We start from the raw sequence: 24,609 nt of genomic DNA, 5'->3' as shown, positions 1-24,609 counted from the left end.
ATTTTACAAGTCATGGCAAGTTTCAAATAAGTTGAGTGCAAACAATTAGGCTGGTTCTACACCAAGGATTAATGGCAATACCTTGACCAAGAAAACAAAAAGTAAAGTATGCAAAAAATTAAGGAAACACAGTGACAAAATTTTGTTTAGCAGATAATTCTAATAAATTGTGACTTAGCTAGTGAACATAAGGTGTCAAATGCAATGCTAAAAACTATACAATACAACTCTCACTAATTTATGTTCCAAAATTACTTTTGTAATCACTGCTACTCTCTGCCAGCATCTTAGTACAGGCTGTGGTGACATGTCTAAACTATGAAATCACTTCTAAGAACTAACCTGGAAACATGTAGCAGTACTGCAGTTGTGCCAGCTGTTTTGGGCAGGGACGGTGACAAAATGTGTTCATACCCTGAGCATTGTTCATTAAAAGCACTGGGAGCAAGACATGAAAATAACAGCATTATCTAGATTGTAAACAGCTGCCTTCCAAACATAATCTTAACTTCAGCATTAAACTTTTTTGGGTATCTCTTCAGTTCTGTTACACATAGCACTAGTTAGTATTTGTGTTTGAGAGGAATGGGTGAGATGTCATTGCAGAGTATTTGAGTTCTGAGTGTGTATGTTTCTGAAGAGAACAGGGAGCACTAGAATATTTATGCCAATAGTATGGCTATTCCTTAGTTAATTAAAAACATCTGGTCAAACTGACATCTTTATTACTATACACACAATAGAATACAGTACCTTTATTCTGCATCCTGTTGGTTTTCATGGGGCTTTCAGTTTCTTACAAAATATTTCTGTTAGTGTTGATAATAGCAACATTTAACTTGAATGTCCCTGTATGGATGAGAAGAATCTGGATTTGTGTAACAGAAGGTAAAGAAATCTAATTTAGGCAAATATTTTAAAGTGTTGTTGAATATATTGAAAAACCATCCCACACCTAAAATGACAAATGCTTGTATAGGACATATCAGCACTGCTGTCATAATGCAATATGTTGTATGACATTATTGAATCTCCAAGTTTGCTAGTGAAGAATGAAAAGAAAACCAGAATTGTTACTTCATACTTTAGAGACGAATGTAATCATCATGAAATTAATTCAGGTGATGATGCCTAAAACTATTCATGTATTTTCCACCATAAGATGTGATTTTTTGACTTCATGTAGCTTTGTAGAAAAAAAGAATTATCATGCTGATTTTGTGCCTCAGGATGAACTGTAGTGGGATGAACTAAAATGGCTGGGTTGTTTCAGAGGAGGATGAAGAAAAATGTATGATTTTGTCACTATTAAAATCCTTACAGCGGTTTGACCATGAAAAACCTTGGGAGCAGGGAGATGAGAAATGACAGTGAGGGGGAAGACTCATGGTCATCCCACTGTAAATTACCTGTCCTCCTGGAAAAGCACCCTGAGCAGACTGGTGTGGAGAGGAGACAGATTGGATGTGGCTGGTTGTTAGTGCTTGCTCTCCAAAGCTGGGAAACAATCCCTGTGCCCACTATGTCTACGTTTTTCTCCTAAGCCAACAGCTGTGACACTCACTGGCAAAAGGTGTATGCGTCTGCTGCTAGTGGTCAGCCCAGAGACATTAGCAACTTAAAGCACATTCTTCTGCTCTGTTAGCTTGGTGAAAGAAGCTGGTGGTAACAATCCAAAGGTATTAAGCTCATGTATCAAGGTAATGATACATGATTGATGTTCCTGGGGCTATCCTTATGTTGTTTTTAAAAGGAAGAAAATTCTGCAAAATAACTATATTGAGAGAAAACAGCAGGTGTATGGTTGCTTGTGCAACCTTAAGGTGGTGCTTAGGGTATAAGTCAGAATTTCATAGAGAAAGGAGTAGTGTGTCAGACTTCTGCCTGCTTTGTTACAGGATCAAAGTGTATGTAATGAAAGAGGAAAGAAATTAAAGACTTAGGGATTAGACACTTGCCTCTGGACCTTAAAATGAATATTAGCCCTCTTTCTGTCCTAATAGCACTTATGAACTCCCTGAAGTCAGTTAAGTAAAGCTCTTGTCCCTCCATGTAGTCTTCAGTGCTTGGATTGAGAGCCCGTCTCTGATTTGCAGAAGTGATAAACTGCTCTGAAAAACTGATATAGAGGAGGTGTATTCTCTAAGTAAAAATAAACTGCTGTGTATTGCTAAAACCTCTGGCAACTAAGGATATACTCTTCTTAAGCTGGGATCCTGCAATTAGTAGATGCTGGTGAGTGTCTGTCTTCAAAATGAGAACAATGCTACAAGCCCATGGGGGGTTGGGGCAGACGCCTTCACTGGGCTTTGGGAGAGATCTACAGTGGGTGAACGCCACTGAGAAAGACCATGAGGGAGTGAGCAATTCTAACGTGCAGTGGGGATAAAAAAATTATTAACTGGAAAAAAAATAATAGGATCTCTCTGTTCAGTGGGCATGGTCACTTTGACCAGTAATTGTAACAGGGTCCCATGGGAAAAATAACAGTGTGCTCCAGTGAAAGACTGTACAAGAAAGCCACCGTGCAAAGGAGTCGAATACAAGTTGTATGACAGTTTTAAGCTTGTTGTTTCCTAACTTTTAATTGTTTGTAACTGAACAATATATTGATTTGTTTATTAGTGTTTATAGGGCGGTCTTGGTCATGCAGAGCTTGCAGGGTCTTTTTTGTACACTCTTCATGTACATGTGTGCATACAAACCAAGAGACTACTTACCTGCCCAATAAGCCTAAAAATGTTGCTTGTTAACCAGTGCATTTTTACAGTGTGATCATTTTTTCAGGTACAACAGCAAAACCCAATTATGCAAAAATCTACTTTCCTAAGATTAGGAAGACTGTGATTCACAAGAAATATTTTCAGTTTCAATGTATTTCCTCTGGAATCTGCACTCTGGGTGTTTACAGTTGTTTATTTTACATTTCTAGGCAACAGAAACCTACTTAATGTCAGGGAATAAATTAAGTCATCCTTCAGTGTGTCAGTTTTAATCTGGAGATCATTCTGAACATATTTTAATGACTTTGCATCTAGAAATATCAATCTGATAATTTGTCTAAACTCCTTGAATAATATTTCTTACAGTTACACTTATTTAAGAAAATTAATGGTTTAAATTGCAACTTCACTGTATGTGAAATGTGTTTCTTAAGTCTCCTTTTCTTATAATTTACATCTATAAATATTAATATTTCATGAAATTACTGTTGTCTTATTTAGGATCCTGGAAATAACTAATTTAATTCAGAAAGAACATGTATTATTTTTATTTAGCTAATGCGATACTATTTTTAAATTATATTGAGATTTACCTGAGATACATAATTGTCCTATTTAATTCTGTCTTACCCAGAGACCTGATGGACTGCTGTTTGACTTTGTCACCATTAGATGTCAGATGCAGGGGAGGGGACTTCCTCTAAACTTCGTGTTGCATCTCTAGTGCCTTTCCCAAATTCTGATCCCAGTGTGCAATGTAAATAAGCAACCTCTTTTGCTCTTCTGTTTGTAGGAGACCTAGAAAAACCTTTGGGAGATTGGGAACTGTTATTCCTCATGAAGCCTCTCCTGTCATGGTTTCAGTTGATCTCTCTTCCCCCTTTCCCTTTTTCCTGAGGATACACTGCCCTTGCACTGTGACTATGTTGTCTTTTTGCCTCCTGATTTACTTCAGGGCTCTGATCCTCTCTTATTATCAATACTGTGCATGAACTAAAATTGGGTCCATTACAGAACAAGCCAATTTCTAACAGGGCAAACCTGAGTACCAAAGCCTGGAGGGTTTTATGCCTGAGCCTGCTGCAAACTAACAGTAATGACACAAGCCACCACCATGTCTGTCCCCCTCTAAGGGCAGATTTTGTATCTTCAAATTCTTACACCCTCATGCCATAGCACAGTCATGTAATAAAAGTGTCATGATATAAAAACATTACTCTGGTAGGCTAGGACACGGCTTTTCATGTTCTTAGCTTTTACCTGAAAAAACACGTGATAAAAATAATACATAATAACTATGTCCTGGTGCCACAAGGGCTACTAGCCTGGGGGAGAACATCAGAGAGGGCATTATAGGTTCAAATCAAAGATTGCTTTGGCCCTGGGTCATGGCTCCAGCAATGGAAAAACTGTCAGAGAACCAGAACCTGACCCTGCGGGTGCTAAATCTAGCACTGTTCACAATGATGTCCACAGTCAAGTATGCAGGGGCTCCGTGAGAAGCACGCCAAAGATATGCCTGTACCTCAAATTTGGAGAGCTTGTTGACTTCAGCTCTTGTGCTGACCATGAAACTATGTCTAAAATAAGTTCTTATGATGAATTGTGCCTCCCTAGAGCATTATCTCATTTCAGGTATCGTCTAAGCAACTGTCAGCATGGTTACTTTTATGTCTGTCCTCAGCTCTGCCAAATAAAGGGATGATAAGAACTAAGGGGCAGAAAAGTATCTCAAGTGTATGCTTATGGAAAACTATATGAATTAAGTGCAGGTAGCACTTCCCTTAGGAACGTTCCTGATCGGCAACATTTTCTCCTGACCTTTCAGGAACTCCATGGCCATGAAGCAATTTTCCATGGATTTCTTCCCACAAATTTAGTTAATTATTGTTAAATAATGTGTTTGCTCCAGAGAATGCAAGGTGTGAGTAGCATGCGTACAAGACCATCTACACCACCTGGTTTGGCCAGGTTTCTTTTGCTGGTGTGCTACACAGAGACCATTTCAAGGTAGCTTCAGGTTCCTTTTCTACACCTGCCTATTTTTCTAGATGAAGATTAAATTCTAGATGTCTCCTTGTTCTGTGTGAAAAATGATGTATACCTTGGTAGGAATATCTTAAATTGGAACGGGAATTCCTGCTTTCTCTCAAGTGGCTTCCATGTTAATTTGCACATCGGCCTCTGCTGGCAATTTTTAACTGAGCTACTGCACTTCCTATCCCTTTGGCTTCTTATGTGCTGCTGAACATTGGCTTGTCATGCCTGCTCTTACACTTTTATAGATGCATTTGGTTTTATAAAGGAGTAACCACAGGGCAAGCAAGGTCAAAACTGTCACTGCTCCAAATGAAAAACAGGATTTCAAACCAAGGGGGAGAGTGACTTTGCGACACCGTCCTTTGAAAGGCAACACTAACTGTTCTTCAGTAATAAAAATCACCTCTGTAACTATGAGAAGACAGAAAATAATTATTACAAAGATATTAATAAGAGCACCTCTGAAATGTGCATGTGTTTGAACTGAGATGTTTAAAGTGTGTTTCAAATTTATCTTGATTATGACTCTAAACTTGTAAGATGATGAAAAATAGTATTTCTCTTTAGTAGGAGTGGGTGGTGTTATCTATTAACATAAGTTTGGAGTCACACAGTAACATTTAAAGTCTATTTATAAGTGAAAAACTAACAAGCAGATGAGTGAATATAGGTCAGAGAGGAGAATTAAAGAGAATGGGAATAACACCACCTCTGGCTACATGGGCTGGTAAGACACCACTGCTACCAGGGGAAAAGGATCAGAAAAATCACCTGGTGTCTAAATAAACTGTAGATTCTTGCAGCAGAACAAAACACCAAACATTATGAGTGTGCTTTACAGCACTGTGGACTCCCTGAGAAGCTTTGTGTTTCATCCCAGAAGCAGACATAGGGTACTTATTATTCAAATAGCTACCACTTACCCTTGATAATGCTTTCAAGGCATACCTGACTGAACTGTAAAAAGCCCATCTGGTCAAGTGCTGTTTTATTATGCCCAGGCACTGGCTTGCAAACCACCGTAGATTGTTTCCATAAACTACAATTTAACTGTCAAGATTTAATTAAGAACTGCATCAGAGCCTTTGGCATAAACAGGATAGTCAGGGGTGTTGGACAAGAGGACTCTGACATGGCAGGGGCTTACAAATTTGTGCACTGACAGAGTTTTTTTCCCAACAGTGAACAGGAGCAGGATTGCTTAAAAAAGCCACCAAACCCCAAAGCATCCACCTTACATGTAATGCACGTGATAGTTTTACATCGTTCTCATCAGTGTCAGCCACGTTATGTAGTTGGTTTTTGATTGTATCAACCTGCATATTGCAGTCTTTAAAATCCTGGGAAAAGGACACATTTTATGGCACTATCAAATCATCAATTTCCTGTACACTTTTCTGCTATTATACAAAGATTATTACATTCCCTGAAAATATGTAACAGTTTTAATCTGGAATAGGATGTGTTGGCTTTTTTCTGTACAAACAGGCTGTCTGGCAGGCAGCAGCAGATAAAATTTTTATTTTTAAATTGTAGTGATTTGAAGTATTATTTGTATAAACGTGCATACACATATAAGGATTATTTTAAAAACCCCCCAAAAATACTAAAGCTGACATAAATGCCAGTTTTAAATAAAATTCAAAAATTGTGAAGCCTGAAGGACAGCTAGACATTATTCATGGACACAAACTAATATAAATTAAGAAATGTTTCTGCTGTAAACCTCATGTGTTAAAAGTAATCAGTATTTACTTTATTATTTCTGAATATAATAAGGATGGTACATTATCTGTTTCAGTAATGCAAAGTTAATTTTAGCTGTCAAAAGGTCAGAGTCACAGACCTATAAGAGAATATGTTTCCTGAGTGAAATCTAAAGGGACATTTTAATTTGTTTCTGTTCCATTACTTCTGAATAAATTGTTTTGAAGCAAATAACAAATTAATGTAAGTGCTAGTCTTCTGATCTGGTCCTAAAATTTCTAGAAGCTTTCTTAAGAAAGCTTTTTTTTTGTTATTTTTAAAGTATAACAAAATAGGTGGGTTTTTTTTTTGTTTTTTTTTTTTTTTTTCCCCCCAGTGTTAAAATGACTGTGTGAAGGTAGTTCAAGCAAGAGTTTTCAAAATTCAAGTTCCCTTAAGTGATACAGTTGTGACAGACTTGTTTAAAATTTTAAATATGTATTTTATGTACAATTTTCAGGGTTGTAACTGTATTGGCTGGTCCCAGATGCTTATCATAGGGGAGGAGAATCCTAAACTTCAAGTTTACAAATTTTAATTTCTGCTACTGAAATGATTATTGGAAGGTAAGTAATTTAATTTAGAACTGTTTAGAGATGAGTGTAGGCAAAATCCTCTCCTGTAGTTTTTATACTCAATAAAATGCATATTCAGTTTATGAGGCCCAAAGTAACAAATTTGTCCTTTAGTTATGCAAGATAAATTACTGAGAAATTCCACTGGAAGCAGTGGGAGTACCTGCAAGCACATTTTTAATAACAAAGGACATGCCCTATTACAGCATTCATGAGACACTGGCTATGAAGTTATTAAAACTGCAACAGTTATTGCCACACAAAGCTGAAACAGGTAACAATAAAAATAGATTGAAAATGGATGGCAGCAAATTTATGGATATTAATGAATAAAGATACAATACTTGTTATTGAACATGATGACTCTGCACGTAACCTCCACCTCAGGAACGTCTAAGCTGTTTTGAGTAGGGCTGTCCTGATGTGACTGTGTTTAGAGGCTGTTGCAAAGCTCTGACCCAGCACCAGCATGTTTTTTGAACCTTACTGAAAAAAAACATGTGTAGTGACATGGAAGATCTTATTTCTGTTGTTTCATAGCAGTGAAATATAAAGGACTGAACTGGGACAATGTTCTATTTAGTGTCGTGGGATTCTTGTATTCAAGCTGGAAAGCTTTTGCCAGATGGTTAATTGACTAAAAGAATGCTTCAAGCCCTAGAGAAGCAGGCTGAAAAGTTTTCTTTTTCTCATAGATTTGTCCTGCAACAAACAAATGGTGTGTCTTGGGATGGTGAAGGACTGAATCCATCAGCATTGTCTTAATTGTGTAAATGAAAAGAATAGTTGCAGTCAAGAACTCAGAAGTATCACCTGCAAGATGTAACCACACAACTGCGACAAAAATAGCAGCTTCCCATTTAGCGGTTTTCTGTGCTGTGGTTAGCCAGAGGCCTCAGTCATTTCCATCCATCAGCATCATCATTTCTTTCACTTGTTTCTGCTTTAAGCTTTGTCTTTCTTCAGTTGAGAATAAGTGAGAGCTCTGCTGTACCAGAACTCATACCACACTGCGGTATAAAACCTGCCACTTAACATCAGTCATTTTGTGTGTCCATCTAATGAGTGAATAACTGAATGAGAGATACAAGAGTCAGCAAGTTAGCCCAGCACTTCAGAGTACAAAAAGCCTCTAGCTAGCTTGACTTCCTTAGGTTTCCTTCTATATGCATTGAGTTTTCACAGTTAGATCCTAAAATAAACTCAGGAACATGGATACTTCCCTATTTTCCACAAAATTATGGCTTTCCCTTCTGTAGGATAAACTGCTACAATTTGCCACTATCTTTTTCTACCACTGAAATATCTAAGAAACCAAGAAATGTTCTTCCAGTATTTTGCAGATCAGAACACTGATTTGTTTGAAACAGGCATGGCTATACTCTGCACTTCTGCTAGACAGGTGTACAACACCAGTGACTGTAATCCAGCCATCCAGAACTGGCAGGAGCAGCAAGGTGCCAAATCCCCAAACACAAACTCACTTGGCCTTGCTCTCCTCTTCCAGAGGCTGCAAACAAAATGTAGAGAGCACAGGGTTCCTTCAAATCCATGCAAAGCTTTTTTTCTAATCTCTCTCTGCTTTCCAATAGGGAGAGAAGCTAGTGAAGCTGCAAAGCTGCCATTCTTGATAGAAAAATGTTATTCATATCTCCTGGCGACTGTTTTTCAAAATCTAGGCAGGATAGATCATACATGAGGACTGCTATTTCATTTTCTCCAGGGACAATTTCCTAACAACTTGAAAAAGAACTTCCCCTTTCCTATGCGTCCCCTGTATCTCTGGTCATTGCAATTGGAAAAATCCTTTGGAATTACTAGTGTGGAAGGACAAGAGAAATCTGGAAATGTTGGAAAACAGGTATCACTCTGGGAACTGAAGTTTGACAGCGGTGGTCAGGGGTCTGAAGTGAGGCAAAAAAAAGAAACCACTCAAACAGGGATAGGGATTGTGCACGTACAGCTTTAATCATGCTTATCATACCACTGACGTTCTCTGGTACTGCAATTTAATGCAAATGCAGGCTGAAACCATAGCTGCTGTCGGCAAAGAGGGCTGCGCTGGCACGTCCGCGTTTCGGACTGAAATGAGGCTGTTCGCAGTCATGCTGCTTTCAAAGGGTCTGAAGTCACACTACTTAACCTGCTTCAAGTCACTATGTATGACCCAAGGACAGCCGGGTATAGGAACATATGTGCATGTTACGTATAGAATAAAACAATTGCTTGCGGAAATATTTTTAGAGATGCGAGTTTACAACTGAAGGTGCATTTGATCAAAGGCAGATGTAAACTATTAAATCCCTACACATTCAGACTTCAGTTGCCTGGCATAACTTCAGTTTCTGAAGGCCTTTAGTTAAATTGTTACAATTTGTCTAGCTAAGCAGGACCACAATTATTTTTAAAACCAGTTTTTCCCAAGCCTTCATTTTGCCTGTTTACGCTGAAAGCTAGCAAATGGACCATTTACTGCTATATGTTTGTTCAGTAGAAGATGGGCTTCTAGACACTATTGTAGTAACAAAATTATAAACAAATAACCACTCCAGGTTAAATCTATACAGACCTTCATATTTCTACTTTTGTACCTCAGATACTGTCACAGCTTATGCAGTGCAGCAATTAAGCAAGCTCCTGGTTACAGTCACCAAGTTACAGGGGCATGCTGAGAGTCTGACCCTATGTACAACATAGGTCTGTAGCCTCCAAGTCATGAAACTGGCTTATCCTTTTGAAACATAAATTGCAAGTGTTGAAGGTTGTGGCTTATGTTTGTGTCTTAAAAGCAGCAAGGGAGAAAGACAAGAAAAAAGTCAAGAAACAACAACATTTCTGCACCTGTGAGAAAGGCAGCAAAACTTGCCCTTTCTTCTTATGGTTCGGTTCAAAATCCATCTTCCTGAGACACATCTCAGCATCTGGCCATCAGCGTTGTTGCCAAATGGTCAGTTTCTGTTATTTTAAATACCTGCCTGAATCCACACCAGGTTTCTCAGCTGCTTCCTTATTTTATGTAACAGATCAGTGCAATAACTACTAATTTCTAAACTCTATAAATCATTTTATGGAGACAGTGGCCACGATAACTGAAGACATGAAGTTCAAATACGTGTTTAATGTCTCCTCCTGGTCAAACATAGCATTTTTATATTTTAGGGTTGCCTTTTTGTAAGTTGCAATAACAAAATGTACACTGCTTAATGATGCAGTTTGTCTTAATTATATTTAAGCAGGCAGTTTCTGATTTTGTGGGGGTTTTTTCCTGTCCTGCTGCTAGTGTTTTAGATACACTTAAAGGGATAATGTCTGTTTGTCCAGTTTAGCAGTATAAATATTTGTAATTTTTAAACAAATCCTGTTCCAAAGTGAAGGAAATACTATACCTATAACTTACTTCAGAGAACTGGACATTTGTTTGCCTGGTCAAGTAAATAACAAGTCCCTTTGTGATCTTAACAAGTACAGAATTAAATCTACATTTCCAGCTTGGTGCAGAGATAAGCAGAGATCTGATTAAGACTCTGAAAATTTCCATTCCAAAGCCCTGTTTTCAGGGCTGTTTACTGTTCTCTACTCTCTAAGCTAACCGTAACCAGCTGGTTGACATCTTCAGTCTGCCTTGGGGTTCTTTTAAGAGTAGGAAAAGAAGGAATTTCTTAATTTCCAGTAAATATATGTTAGAAAATTTTCCAGGAGTCATTTTTCCAGAGGCAGACATAGAAAAGTTACCAATGTAAAATCTCTGTGAATATTTTTCTTGGCTGAGAAATTCTAGCCGACTTTTATGACCTTGACTTTTGACATGGGATAACCTTGCTGGTGAAACACATGGCCTTTGACATCTTTGTGAAAGCTCAATTAAATTTGAGTTACTGAAACAAATAAATCACAGTATGTACAGGCTTGTTACAGACTGTCGATTTTTGACAACTAAATTCTACAAAGAATATCAGTGTTACATTCCTGTTTACTCATAGGAAAAATACAAAGCAGTGTATTTTTATCCCATTTCCAGTCCATTGTCAGTCTCTTGTGTGCTCCATTATCTCCAGCATGTCAGCAGTATGACTCTGAAGCATCCTGTTTTGTCAAACAACTCTTCGTTAGCAGATTAATCTTTGCAAACTGCTCTGGATTACAGCCATATCAAGAAATCCTGTGTTTAGAATAAGTTGTATTTTCAATTGGCTGACTTGAATTTTTCCTCTATAGAGATACTGATCTTTCTTTCCAAGGACCTGAAAGATCCTAGGGGAGAAATTTCTGATGATAGGCTCAGCTAAAAACCAACATACTCTTTCAGGACAACACTTACATGCAAGCTTTGATTTTTATGGGTTATAGCCCTTAGCTGACATGAGAAACTGGGCTTACAACAACAGAGACCTTTTTAAAATCTTTGCTTCAAGGACTCTTAAAGCATGCAACATCTATGACCCAGAAGAACACTCGGAAATTGCTACTTGCCAAAGTAAAGTTTACCAATTTTTCTTGAACAGATCATGCTACCTGTTCCCCTGCAGTAGGGAGATTGCAAAAGGTATTTGCCTATGTTTATTTACTCTATGAATGTAAACATTTTTTTTTTCTTCTTTTTTTTTTTTTTTTTTTTTTTTCTTTACTATGTTTTTGGTAAAAAACCATTCTCCCTGGAGGTACCCACTCCTACTAAGTGAGCAAGTTTCATGCAGCTCCTATATACAAAGGGAAATGAAACTCTCCAGTTTTCTAAATTTTCCAGCTACTGCTGGTGGAACTCATCTCACCTGCTTTTAGGTGTCTGCCTAAGGTAAAAGCAATGTGATGCTTTTATCTGTGCTAGACAGTATCCTTTGACACCTTATGCATTCATCATGGGCAAAGGAGTGAAATAAATACTTCAGTGAGATTGTGCTGACCTATTGAGACCAGATGACTTGCACCTTATGAGTGGCTCTTTCTCTCCATTACTGCAAAAGGAAGCCTGGAGTGATTGGTTCAGGTACAGATGTCTATCTTTGGTCAGATGAATCCTACTCTAAATTTGCAGGTGCTAAGTGTTTAAGCTTTGACTGAGAACAATAAGGAATGTATGACAATCTTCTGCTGGGAAATTTCTAAGTGTTATTGAGATAGTCAGCAGGAATAGATGCTAATACAGCATCGTCCTGAGGTTTAGTATCCTAAGAATCTCACATTTTGGAAAGGGAAAGAGATGTCTCTTCTCTGAAGTAGACTGCAGTGCAACAGAAAAAAAACTTTACTGCTATATCTTAGGTCCTGAATAAAATCCCAAATTTGAGTGTTTATCTGCTGAGTTTTGCTGTACTAACCCTATCTGCAATAACAGAGCTTAGTTTAATTTCACTAAACATGTTTAGGTGATGACAATACCGTGTCAAAAAAAGGACACAAACTTATCAAACATACTGTAGCTACCATCATTTTTAGAAACACGTTTTAAAAGTCTGAACAATTTTTCCCCCAATTATTATAAATGTCTGTGCTTTACTGAAATAGCAGTAACTTTCCTTCCCTTAGTTCAAGTGTAAATGACCCTATTCATTTGTAGCTAAAATTGTGCTCCCCAGATCAGTAGAATTACAACTTGCATGATTTCAGCTGATAGAGTCTACTGCAGCTATAACCTAAAGTAGTAACATATTTTTTGCAATCCATGATAAAAGAAGCACTTGGTAAAGGTCAGGTTTTCAGATGTCTTGTAGAAATGTCATTAAGTACCGTCTTCTGATAGGTCTTCTTCTGCCTCAATGCCTGTACCAATTGTCTGGGATTTCTGATTGAAGTGCAGCATCTCAGTGACTTTGTTAACTTCAATTTAGATGGTTCCAGTATAATTAAAATAACCTCAAAGTCAAATTTAGAAGGTGGAATTTTGAAAAACTCTCTGACTGAACTCTATTGTATGAAGTAAAACAATTTTTAAATTATCCATCCTGAATGTAGACTGCTAAGATTTGAGTGAATGTCTGGGAAAGTCCTAAATATTTGAACAAAAAGCCCTGCTAAAGCTATTATTTTATATTAATGGGGGCAAATACTGTGCAAAAATGAAACAATTCTGAAAGCAAGGCCAATTTGTATTTCAATTTTCCATTTTAAATCCTGACTTTGTTTATAATGATGACTATTTAAGATGTCAAAAGACTAGGTCAGTGTATATGTTAAAAGAGTGCAGGTATAGAGACCAGAGAAGAAACCAGATGGCCAAGAAGTTGGAATGAACTCTAGTTCAATACTGATGAAAAAGGCATGCTTAACAGCATTATTGCTGTTAACAGACTCCAGAAATTTTTTTAGTTGAGCCATCTACAAATAGGGAAATGCTAATATTTACTTGGTGACTTTTTGTATGAACATCTATGTAACTAGCTTTCAGTTGACAGACTGCTACAAAACAAAAAGATGGCCAGCAGCCAAGAGGTGACATTGGTCAAATACAAATTCGGTAAAAAAAAAAAAAGAATAAAAGCTGCATATTAGATATGTGGATCAGTTACACAGTGAGATGATAAACTTATGTCTGTGTCTTGCTGGAGGTGCTTGTACAGAGAAGAGAAGTACTTCATGACCATGAGGTTTCAGAGCATATTTGCTCTCTTTATACGGGCAGCAATATGTGAGCTTGGTAGACTGTGTCGTGGTTTGAGCCTGGTTCAGCAGCCAAACACTGTGCAGCTGCTCCCTGCCCCCCCCCCCCCGGAATGGGGGAGGGAATTGGAGGGATAAAGGGAGACTCACAGGTTGAGATAGAAATGGTTTAATAATGGTAATAAAATTAAAACAATGACAGTAATAGAAAATATAAATGGGCAATGCACAATGCAATTGCTCACCAGCTGCTGACCAATACCCAGCCCATTCCTGGCTAGCAATCCCGAAATACTAAGATCCTGCAATCGCAATCCCAGAAGTGAGAGAGAGCCCCCTTCCTGATCACCCCTCCTCTATATACTGAGCATGACGTTACATGATATGGAATACTTCATTGGCCAATTTGGGTCTGGTGCTCTGCCTGTGCTCCCTCCCAGCTTCTTGTGCACAGGCAGGACATTGGGGGTTGGAGAGTCCTTGAAATCTCAGCAGCAGCTGAAAACATCAGTGTGCTATCAGCATTCTTCTCATACCAAACCCAATGCTCAATCCAAAACACAGCACTATTCTAGTTACCAAAAAGAAACATTAATTCTATTCCAGCCCAAACCAGGACAGGCTGGCACTTAAAATCTGCATTATATTGTCCTTTAGGAATGACTAAGGTATCAGAGAGTCTTCTGGCATATTTTGGAAAAATCTATGAGCCCAAACGATTTTCTAACTTCATACACATTCAGGATACATTATCCTGGATCCCAGCCTTAAAAAGATCACTGCAACCTCTGTGGCGTTCCAAAGGTCTCTGGATTGAGGTGGCTGCCAGGAGATTGAACAGTAAAGAACATGCCAGCTCTGAAAATCTAGGGGTTGAGTTACATGGAGCACTGCAGGCATTAAACTCCATGGCATATTCTCATCTGATGTATAGCTGAACTTGTACCATGGGAGTTTGTTGGTCAGCATGAGCCTGCAGGTTGCTTAGCCACGATTTGATAAACTTCAGGATTTTCAGTAAACTACAGTCAGTTTCACTGTATTGAGCTGAGGAAAAACCCCTGCAAGATCAAAAACTGAAAGTAAAACCAAATATAATTCGGACATCTTAGTGCCTGATATGTATCCCAGTGAAGGTGTTATTTAGTGTCCATTTTTATGGACCACCCTTAGCCTAAGTGATATTGAGTACCCCGTAAGATCACAAAGAAAAAAAAAAATGGAGTACATTCAAAGACAAATAGATGGTCAATATTTATGTGGATTACAAAAAAAAGAAGTGGCATAATACAAATCCACGAGATGTTCAAAGACAGTAGTGCTTAATGCATTGGAGAAAAGATGGATGAATAGCTTATCCTTTCGGAATACTGCTGCAGCAATGTATTCTAAGGACAGAGACTTCACAACCTAGCTGCTGTCCATTGAACTAGCTTCAGTCTTGACCTCATTGAGGTATATGAAATATATGAATAGTCTACAAATAAGCTGGTATTTTAAATGATAAATGCTCATAAGTACTTTTCTCCTTCCTGCCTAAGCTTTACTCAAAGTCTTCCATTAAAACATATAATTGAGTATCTAGACAGTTGCACTTTGATTTGCATCTATTGCCAAAACAATATATCTTTCAGATAAGACTTTCATGCATTACTTGTAATAATAATGTTTTAAATTAAAAAACTGCTTACATGGGAATAATGAAGCAGGATAGCCAAGAAAATAGCTATGTGCCTGGGCACAGAAATTCATTAAAGTAAGAAAAATCCATGAAACAGTGATGATAATGAGGAAGGTAGTGAGCCTCAAAGTTAACAATACTGAAAGCAGAGACTGCATTTAGGGCTTACTGCATGGGAGGGGCTGTTTTACTATTTTCAGAGATCTTTCTCTATTTTAAAATTCTGAGAGATCAAAAAAATTGTGGCAACTCTGTTACTTCTACATTGCCAAAGGCATATGGGATTTTACTAGCACAAAACTGGGCCTGATAGTTCTATAAGGAATAATCCTTTATTTTACTTATGCAAGTATTAGTATTAATGTTTTCCCTTCTTCCAGTACTAAGAAACATACAATTATTTAATAATGACAAACACCACTGCTTGAAGAAGGCTAATATTTAATGTAATCAGGATACTCTGCTTTCTAATTTCCCTCCCAATATCTATTTAAGTTGCAGATAGTATATATGTTACCTATATTTATCTTAGAAATAAGTTGTCTTTATAAAGCCTTTTTTTAAAATAAATATTTGAAAAGGTGCTGTTTTCATCATTAAAATATTTTTACCTCCCCCAGAATATAAGGAGCTTGTATAGCAAGCGCTAATGAGAGACATGCTTGCCTTTCAGTTGCGTTCCCTTTTCCTCCTTTGCTTATGTTATTACTTCAGCAACTCATGCCAGTATTAAAAAATGGCCCTAACATAACAGTATTTCCCATCTGGTATTTCTCTGCATCCCTGCCTGTCTGCTGAGCTGTGCTGCTGCTGTTGACGGGCTGTGGGGAGTCAGGAATGCAGAGAGGGCTTATGGGAGGAGCTGACGCTCTACATACATCCAGCCGGGGACAAGGTTTATAACTCTGATACCTGGATCCACTGACTCCTGTGACTATTCAAAGACAAAAGGTTCTGCCTGGGACAGAGCAACCCTCTGCTGCTGGAACACAGATGGTATCAAAGTGTTTTATATGACACAAATGGTTACAAAATGTTCGGTGCACTAAAGTGTGCTGTCAAGACCTGTTTTCTTTAAGCTGCCAGTCTGCCATTGTCTTTTGGAAACTAGCATGCAGCCAGCAAACCCATTTCCATCAAAAAAAAAAAAAGAAAAAAAGCCCTGTTTATACTTCCCTTCCATTTTCTCCTGCAGGGTAATTTCTCTCTACAATGTCACCTCAGGTATTATAGAATTAATGAATAGCCAAGATTTGTCTTGTACTAGATACAAAACAGTAAATAGTAAGAAGGAAAGTAGGTTTTAAAAATAGTAAGAGAAAAGCAAAGAGAAGCTTTCAAACCAAACATTCCCCACAGCTGAATCTGCTGAATTTACCACATACAGTATGAGGCTCATCCCTTCTGTATTATGGGCACAGCTGTGTTGAGAGGCATTAACCTTCTACCTGCAGTTGGTTCAGACAGTGCTGACTTTCGTAGCTGAACCCAGTATGGACCTGAGCACGTTTCATGCAGTCTAGTACACAACTCACAGGCTAAAATTCTGGCAGAGACAAAGAGCGTCATCTACCTTTCTGTTTTCCTGAAGCCTTAACAGTTATTCCAACTTGCTACATGAGTCTCATTACAGACATGTAATTAATTTCTCCTGATTTATGATACATTCTTTAATCCCCCTTTTAAAAGCTAAATTAGGCAGCAATGAGGTGAGGTCACAGATCAGAAGAGCTCCCATTCAGCATATACCTCCAATACCTGGTTCATTCATCCTCTTATTTGGCAGTTGGAGGAATTCCTGGACAAGGTAAAATCCAGCTTGGAAGTATAAAATCATACAAGTTTGGGAACTTTGTCTGTATTTATGTGTTCTTCATGGCAGCAGGAAAGACTTGTAAAGACTGAAACTGGCCTGTATTCTGACCTGTTTTTCACTAAAATCTGTATGTTTCATTAAGATTACCCTGAAACAATTAGATGACTTTATTTTCATCAACTTTGCAGTTACCCAGTGACACTTTTTAATTGTTCTGTTATTACAGGCACAGCAACCTTGTCCTTGCCTCTCTCAGTGCAAGTAAGAATTTTAAAGCGCACCTTGCCAGATCTTTCAGGCACCAGGAGTGTGGACACAATCCTGAGATGCTAGGACTCTGAACTTGTGTAGATATAAGCGAGGGTAAGAAGCACTGAATGTGTGAAAACATCAGCCTTGAGGGTCTGTTTCTTTCTCCAGCAAAACTGTAATGAGATTAAATACCCCAGAAAGTGTGTCTTTGGATGTTGAATGGTGGCACATTTCTCGACTCCCATGTGCAATTTTCAGGTCCATTTATGAGCAATCATACTTCATCTGCATTTGCTCAGGCAATTGACTACTGAAGATTTTAATTTGCTTCTTGTGACTTTATTATCCAGATGTCTCAACCTTAAATGGCAATTTTGTCTCTTGATACTGTTGCAAGAATTTTTACCCTTCTGTTTTTAAATATCTTTGTATTCAAGCCAGTTTTAAGTGCTTTATGGATTGTTATCATTAAGATGTTGTATTTGAATCACTATGGGAAACAAAGATTTGGGGATTTCATCTTTGTTGATGTTAAAAATCTTTAATTATGCTCTATGGGAAAAGTCACTTCTTCGCAAAACTGCGCAGCACAAAAACAGAAATAAAACCAAGCATGCAGTGGCATGAAATGACCACAGGCCAAAAGTGAAAATCTTCTCACAAAATATCTTTGTGATGAGCCAACATCAAAAGATTTTAGGTTCAGCTAGGCACAGAGAAATTTGGTTAAACAAAGTAATGAGTGCTGCTGTGCTTTTCATCTTCAAAATGTCTTACAAAGGTTAAGTCTTTAAAATATATATGTGAAATGAAGCGTTATATTGCCACCGTTGTTTTTTTTTCCCCTCAGTTGAAGTGGATGTTGAGTTTTCAAATGTCCAAGGCCATGGAGAAGGTCAGCCAGATCTAGGACTGCAGACTAAGCTTCTCCTGAAGTGCCTGAACTTCATAGACTGTGCTGGACATTCTTCATTTATTCAGTTGTCCCTCCATCAGCCACTGCCCTCCTTTTCTCAAACCGATTGTCCTTTTTGACATATTTTCCCTGGCAGCTCTGCACTGTGTGTATCAGATTGCCCAACTAAGCCTGCAGTAACCCTGTAGGTCAACCCCCACCTGGCTATTTTCGCCTCCTCTATTACTCCAGGCTTTTCACAGTGCAGACTTTTCTCTCATTCTGCACTACTTTACAGAAAGGTCAGTCCTGCAGAGCTCATCAAAACTCTCTATTCAATGTGCTTTGCAGAACCACTACAGAAGACCAAACTAAATTAATTTGATCATCTTTAAATTAGGTACATCCCTCACAAATACATGTGTAGGCCCTCTGTGTATGAGGGTAGAAAGCAACTCACCATTTCCCGTGTTTGGAATAGCCTTGAAAAAAAGCTGCCTCTGTGCCAGGAAGCCTGGGGATTGGACTGGAAGTAAGAATTAAATCACCCTTAGCAACACTGGACACTGCCAAGAACCTACAAGAAAGCAAAAAAATCATCAGTATAGACTCTGTAAGTGACAATGAAAGATCTCTACTTCAGGGGAAGGAAAAGATCTTTCTGAAAGACTAAAATGTAATTTGTAGGATCTCTTCAGCTAACTGGGGATGATTCTTTAAAAGCTTAGAGGGCCTGTGTCAGGAAAACCTCACAGAATTCACATAACAACATAGCTGGTAATGTCTGAAATTCTTTATAACAGGCTAATGACCAGCAAAAGCCTTGCAAGATTTCACACTCAAGAAATTGGCTCTACTTAGAAGGACTCAAGAAATTGGAAAAAACAACCTGAACTTTTCTGAAGCTAAATGGTCAGTAAAAGGAAAGGAATGAGGAAGCCTGTGCTGTTTAGCAAAGCCAGTAGTTTTAGTTTATCTTACGCTATTAGCACGCAAGTGCATCTGTGAGGTGGTAATGTCAACTCCTATTGACTGCAGTGGGAGCCCAGGCACTTGGCTTTTTGCAGCATTACCTCATGCTATGAAGCTAAGGCCATAAATGTGCCAGAGTACGTGCTCTTTGAACTGCAAGGCATTGTTTCTTGCTTTATCAGAATATTAAAGATTTTTCTCATCAGTTAGCCCTGTCTCAGGGTAAGCAACTACCTAAAATGTACGTCAAAACAGTATGCACTGAAAAGTCTGCACTGTGAAAAGCAGAAATGTAGCATTCAACCAAGAACAGGTTGATTTAAATTTAATTTTAAATATATATTATTTAAATGGCTAATGTGCTTAAAATGTAGAAAATCAGATCTCAAAGGCAGTTTTTGTTTCAACACAGAAGAGCAGCCAGGAAGTAAAATGAACAAAACCAAGACAAAGTGACAAAAGAAATCATTGATTTCCTGGAAAAAAAAGGGTAAAAGCTAATAATTTTTCATACATTTTTGAATAACACAGTAATTTATCCAGAATCTAATTATACTACCATTTGACTGTGACTTGGTACCAAATGAGTTCTTACAGCTCAAAGCTGTTTGGGTCAGGTTTTGAGGACGGTTAGAGACCTATTTGCTTTACCATATACTTGACATTATGGCCTATGGTCTAAGCTAGGATAGTCAGTGATGTGGTTTCTGAGGTTGTCAGTGCAACTTTGGGAAGATCGGGTTTTGTTATTGCTAAAGGAAGGGAAAAGGGAGACACCCAGACAGGGAGGCACCCAGAAAGTTGTGAGATGTAACATCAGTCCTGTATATGTTGAACAAATCTGTAAAAGTAAAAGCTGTTAATATTTTTGTACCCATGCCACTGGTAGATGTCAGACTTACATTTTTCAAAAATTAGTCTCCTGCTCAGTACAGAGCATTAACCTTCAAAATGTAACTTATTGGCAGTAATATTAGAGTTTAAATAGCAAAATGAGTGCCCATGCTCTCTCTTTCCCTGCCCTCCTTTGCAATGCAGATTTCTCTGTCTCTCGGCAAGGACAGAAGGTAGAGTGACCATCATGACCTACTATGGGAATATGCTGCACTCAAGATGTGAGTAATTATGTACTTAGCTGTATCTCATTAAGCATCCAACAGATGATCAGCAATAACTGATCGAGACAGATGCAGCATAGGTCTCTTGTCTGGTTTTGCTTGGAAGTTGTTAGTATAACAATTGTCTGCATCCTCCTCTCTCAACACATGTGGCAAAACTATGTTCTGTATGAGAATGCAAGAGTGCACGACAGCAAGAATAATTTTAGTATGAACTTAAAATACAGCAAGAATAATTTTAGTATGAACTTAAAATACTCAAAAGCATTTCCATCTTAAGGGGTGGAGGGAGGGGAAGCTGTCTTTAGTTCCTATTGGAGATCTGGTATGCTATGTTTCATTCCAAGGTAAGAAATTACAGGTATCAGAATGTCTAGATAGCACCTACACACCTTAGAGATTTTGTTTGGCTTTCCTAAACAAATAAGAAGGCTCTGTTTCTTGGCAAACTCAAGGTCCTTTTTGTACATGCCTTCCCCCTACAGTCTATCCGTTTCCCAACCTCCTTTCCTTCCAGCTTCTGCATCTTCACATTTTCATCCTTATCTCAACTATGTTTGCAGGTAACTCACTGTTTGAACTCAACCCCTTCCTAATTGTACTCCATTTTTCTTTCCTGAACCTCTAATGCAAACAGGAATATTTCTGAAATCTGTGTGCTCATATAGTCAAGAATTTCACTGTTGGCACGCCATCCAATGACTTCATTCTTGTCCGAATGGGGAGAGAGTGTCCTCTGAAGGGGATCTGGAGGCCACCTGGGTGCTTAGATCACTATTTGCACCTTGTTATCTAGCTTGGAGTGCTGCCAGGCATTCCTGTGCAGGCAGATTTGCAAGCTGCCTACAGACTCTTGTTAAGACCTTGTCTGGATGGTACGGGAGGATGGATGTGGGAGTCCTTGTTGATGATATAGCAGTATGGATGTAGCTGTTTTACCTCTCACCATTTTCAGTTTAATTAAAATATAAGTACCCTGGACCTAGAGGTTCATCACAGGTACTGAACCGACATCTCCAAGGAGAACCCTACATAGCCAGTAGGTAAAGTTCATATGGAATTATGCTTTCTTTTAGCTTTCTAAGAACATTTGAAAAAAATAGGTAATGTTCAATCAGTAACCGAGTCTGGTTTTTAAATAGTTATTCCTGTAAACTGAGAACAGAGAGGAAGACGTTACAGAACTGCAGAAATAAGGACTTTTGGAATCATTGATAAATAATTTACAACCAGGGTAATTTTTGTTATGGCAGAACATCTTTAGATAAAGGGAAAAATCAGGGAATTGCCCCAAATCCTATGAATTCACTGTTTTTTTTTTAATAAGCAGAAGCCAAGCTTTTAAAAGATGAACAAGGTTGTCTTGTACATATAAGGACTTCATATTTCTAAACATAAACAAGCCTCTCTTTACCCAGTATAAAATAATTTCACATCTGCTCAAAATCCCAATAACCTCAGTTTATCCATGGCAGCAACAACTTTCAGGAAGGTAATCCAGCAGAAGTAAATCTGGACATGCCTCCATCTCTGAAGCACATTTATTGCTTCCATTGCTCCTCAAGTCTCAGAGTTCTCCTGCCTCAAGACTGAATATTTGTTACGCCAGGTTGAAGTTTGCCAGTTACCAAAAAGCAGAACTATCAATTCCAGCCCTCCTTTCCTAGCAAAGACATTGATATTATGAGGGCTCTGGTCTTGTGAAAAACAACGGAAAAAGTCTTGTGAAATGTGTGGACTACAAGGGCAAGCTTTTTTTGTGGTTAAAAGCAGCATTTGCAATAATTCCAATACAAGACTAAAAGTGACTTTTTTACTGTGTGGAGGATGCTAAATAAGACTTTTTAAATGGTATCTTGTGCTAAGATAATTATGGGAAAAAAAACCAGCTTTACCTGACTCTGACAGCTGTTTTAAAAGCTCAGCTGGCAGCTATCCATTTGCTATCACGCAGAAGGCCTAGGTTCAGAATCACACACAAATTTTTGTCTTCTCAAAAGCCATCAGGAACTGGAGGTGGCATAAAGAAAATGACAGCCTTACTGCAAAGACAAACAGAAATCTATATGTGATCTTCAGCTAAGTTTGTGCTTGCTATGTAAAAGGGGCAAGGAGTTACAAGTAGATAGTATTTCCCAGAATGGCTTGACATCCATAGTTAGATGAGAATTCTCTTTTTCTCCAAGTTTACAGTGGCTGCATCAGATGTGCCAGAAAATGATGGATTGGTGCAGTCCTATAAATCCCAAATACATATGTAGTATAGCTTTTCAAAAATAACTTACAAAACAGCCTTCCAGGAGAACAAGGAGTCCACAATAATGACAGCACACTGACAGTGCAATAAAGAGGAATTTGTTATTCTGACTGCAGGGGTTGACAATGACCAGAGGGCAAATGCATAAAATAGGAAGGAAGAGCCTATACTCAAATGTCAAAAACTCCCTGCCAAAAATGAAGGAAAAAGATATGTGCTCAAAATGTGTTTACTGTGTATAGGGATAATAATAGTAATAAAAAAGATAATTTATCTGACCACAATAAATATTTCTGAGCTTGAAGCTGAGGATGCAGCATTACATAATATCAGCTGTGTATAAAGAAATGATTAATTCCAAATGTTCATTGCCATGAAATTAAAAGAAATCTTTGCTATCTAATGGTGAAGAAGGTGGCAACAGAAATGAAAACGAACACTAAGCAAGGGGTTAATTATGTAGGATGGTCTTCTTTGTGAGTAATTTTTGTTGACAATTTTTAAGCTACTGTTCAATTCTAGAAACTAATCTGATCATTATCATTATTTCTTTTATTACCTAAAGAGGATAATATCTACTCACAAGTGCAACTACTTCTGTATGAAATTAATTTTGCAGGTATAAATTGCACCCTCAAACAAGACATCAATCCCACAAAGGAACAGCAATAAATTGAAAGCCTGCTTGTTTTTCTGAAGTTATTTAGCTCTGAACAAACCTTCCTATGCAGTCTGTCTGCTTTTTATTTTTAGTACTTCCTTCTTCATTATTGAATGATTTTGAGAGAAGGATTTTTGTTCTGAGTTTTTCTTCCCCTGATATTTCTCATATGAAGTTACAATCCTCTGATAGCTTGTATGAAGAGGATTAGAACATGTCATCACTAATTGCAGATGAGGATTTAAAGCAGGGATGGGCAGGAGCAGCAGAAAGATGAGGTTGCCAGACCTGTCTTGATTCAGACTGCATGGATGCTTTGCCTCTACCTCTGCTGCTTCAGGAAGTTAGCTTGGCTTCCACATCTGTCCTCATTTTACGGCGAGGGAAAATTGTTTTTTGTTGAACGTGATGAAAGACTAACTTTTCTGGCAAAAGACTGATTTGACTACTGTACATTGTTCCTAAAGAACCATTTCTACCATAAGGACTACACAAAATTATTTGGTTCATAAAAGCACAAGAGAAGGAGCAAACAGAAATCACTTCTGAACTCCAAAATAATGCCAGATTTCAGTTGTGGGATTATATCTTCCTCCTCCACAATTTTGTTGTTGTTTCTGCTAGACTGTAAACTTCTGAGTACTGTCATTATATCTTCACATATACCATAAAAGTTCTTCCTGTGAGTGTGGAAGTTGTAATGGTAGCATACAAAAGCCCTAGCCATCTGCAAACATTACTGTTACTTAATGGCTAGCAATTTGACTAATAAATTTAAGGAATTACATAACTTAAGTAGCAACTGAACAAAATTATGTCAGCATGCATTTCCCCCTCTTTTGCTTCAAGATGAGTCAATTATGAAACACAAATCACAGTAATGAATACACATTTTTAACAATTTAGGGTCCCAGGCATTGATTAACCATGACTGAGAGAACTTTCTCTCATGACGATAAATGTTATATTATAAAGAACCTAAAAGCTCCCATGTGAGGCCATGGACTACTAGGAAGGACACTTCGTATTAGCCCTAACATTCTCTGATGGGTTAAAGTCTAAGGAGATAAGACAAAGCAAGCAAGGCTAAGTAGTCAGAGTTGCTCTGCACTTCTCTGTATGGATTGTTCCCCAGTAAATTGCGTTAAGTAAAGGAAAGAACTTAACATAAATGCCCCTTCATCTGCTTTTAAAAAAGATTCTTTTCTTTCAAAGCCTACTTTCTCCAGGCCTTGCAACAGGACAAAAAAGTGGCTCTGCAGTTTCAAAAAATGGCAAA

General features: G+C 38.0%; 1 protein-coding gene across 3 annotated transcripts in view; it reads right to left on the bottom strand.

Moving 5' to 3' along the window:
- HTR1F (5-hydroxytryptamine receptor 1F) overlaps positions 1-24,609 on the bottom strand; it is a 117,973-nt gene that overhangs the window by 47,434 nt on the left and 45,930 nt on the right. For all 3 annotated transcript variants that reach the window (XM_042789013.1, XM_042789012.1, XM_042789015.1), the window contains one exon: positions 18,783-18,899. The gene's annotated coding sequence lies outside the window, so the exon portion shown is untranslated. The remainder of the gene's footprint in view (positions 1-18,782; positions 18,900-24,609) is intronic.

The sequence above is a fragment of the Tyto alba genome, unplaced genomic scaffold (assembly GCF_018691265.1).
Source record: "Tyto alba isolate M040663 unplaced genomic scaffold, T.alba_DEE_v4.0 Super-Scaffold_14, whole genome shotgun sequence".
Classification (NCBI taxonomy): domain Eukaryota; kingdom Metazoa; phylum Chordata; class Aves; order Strigiformes; family Tytonidae; genus Tyto; species Tyto alba.
Note: the sequence above shows the minus strand (reverse complement) of the source record. Positions and strands in the feature narration are given on the sequence as shown.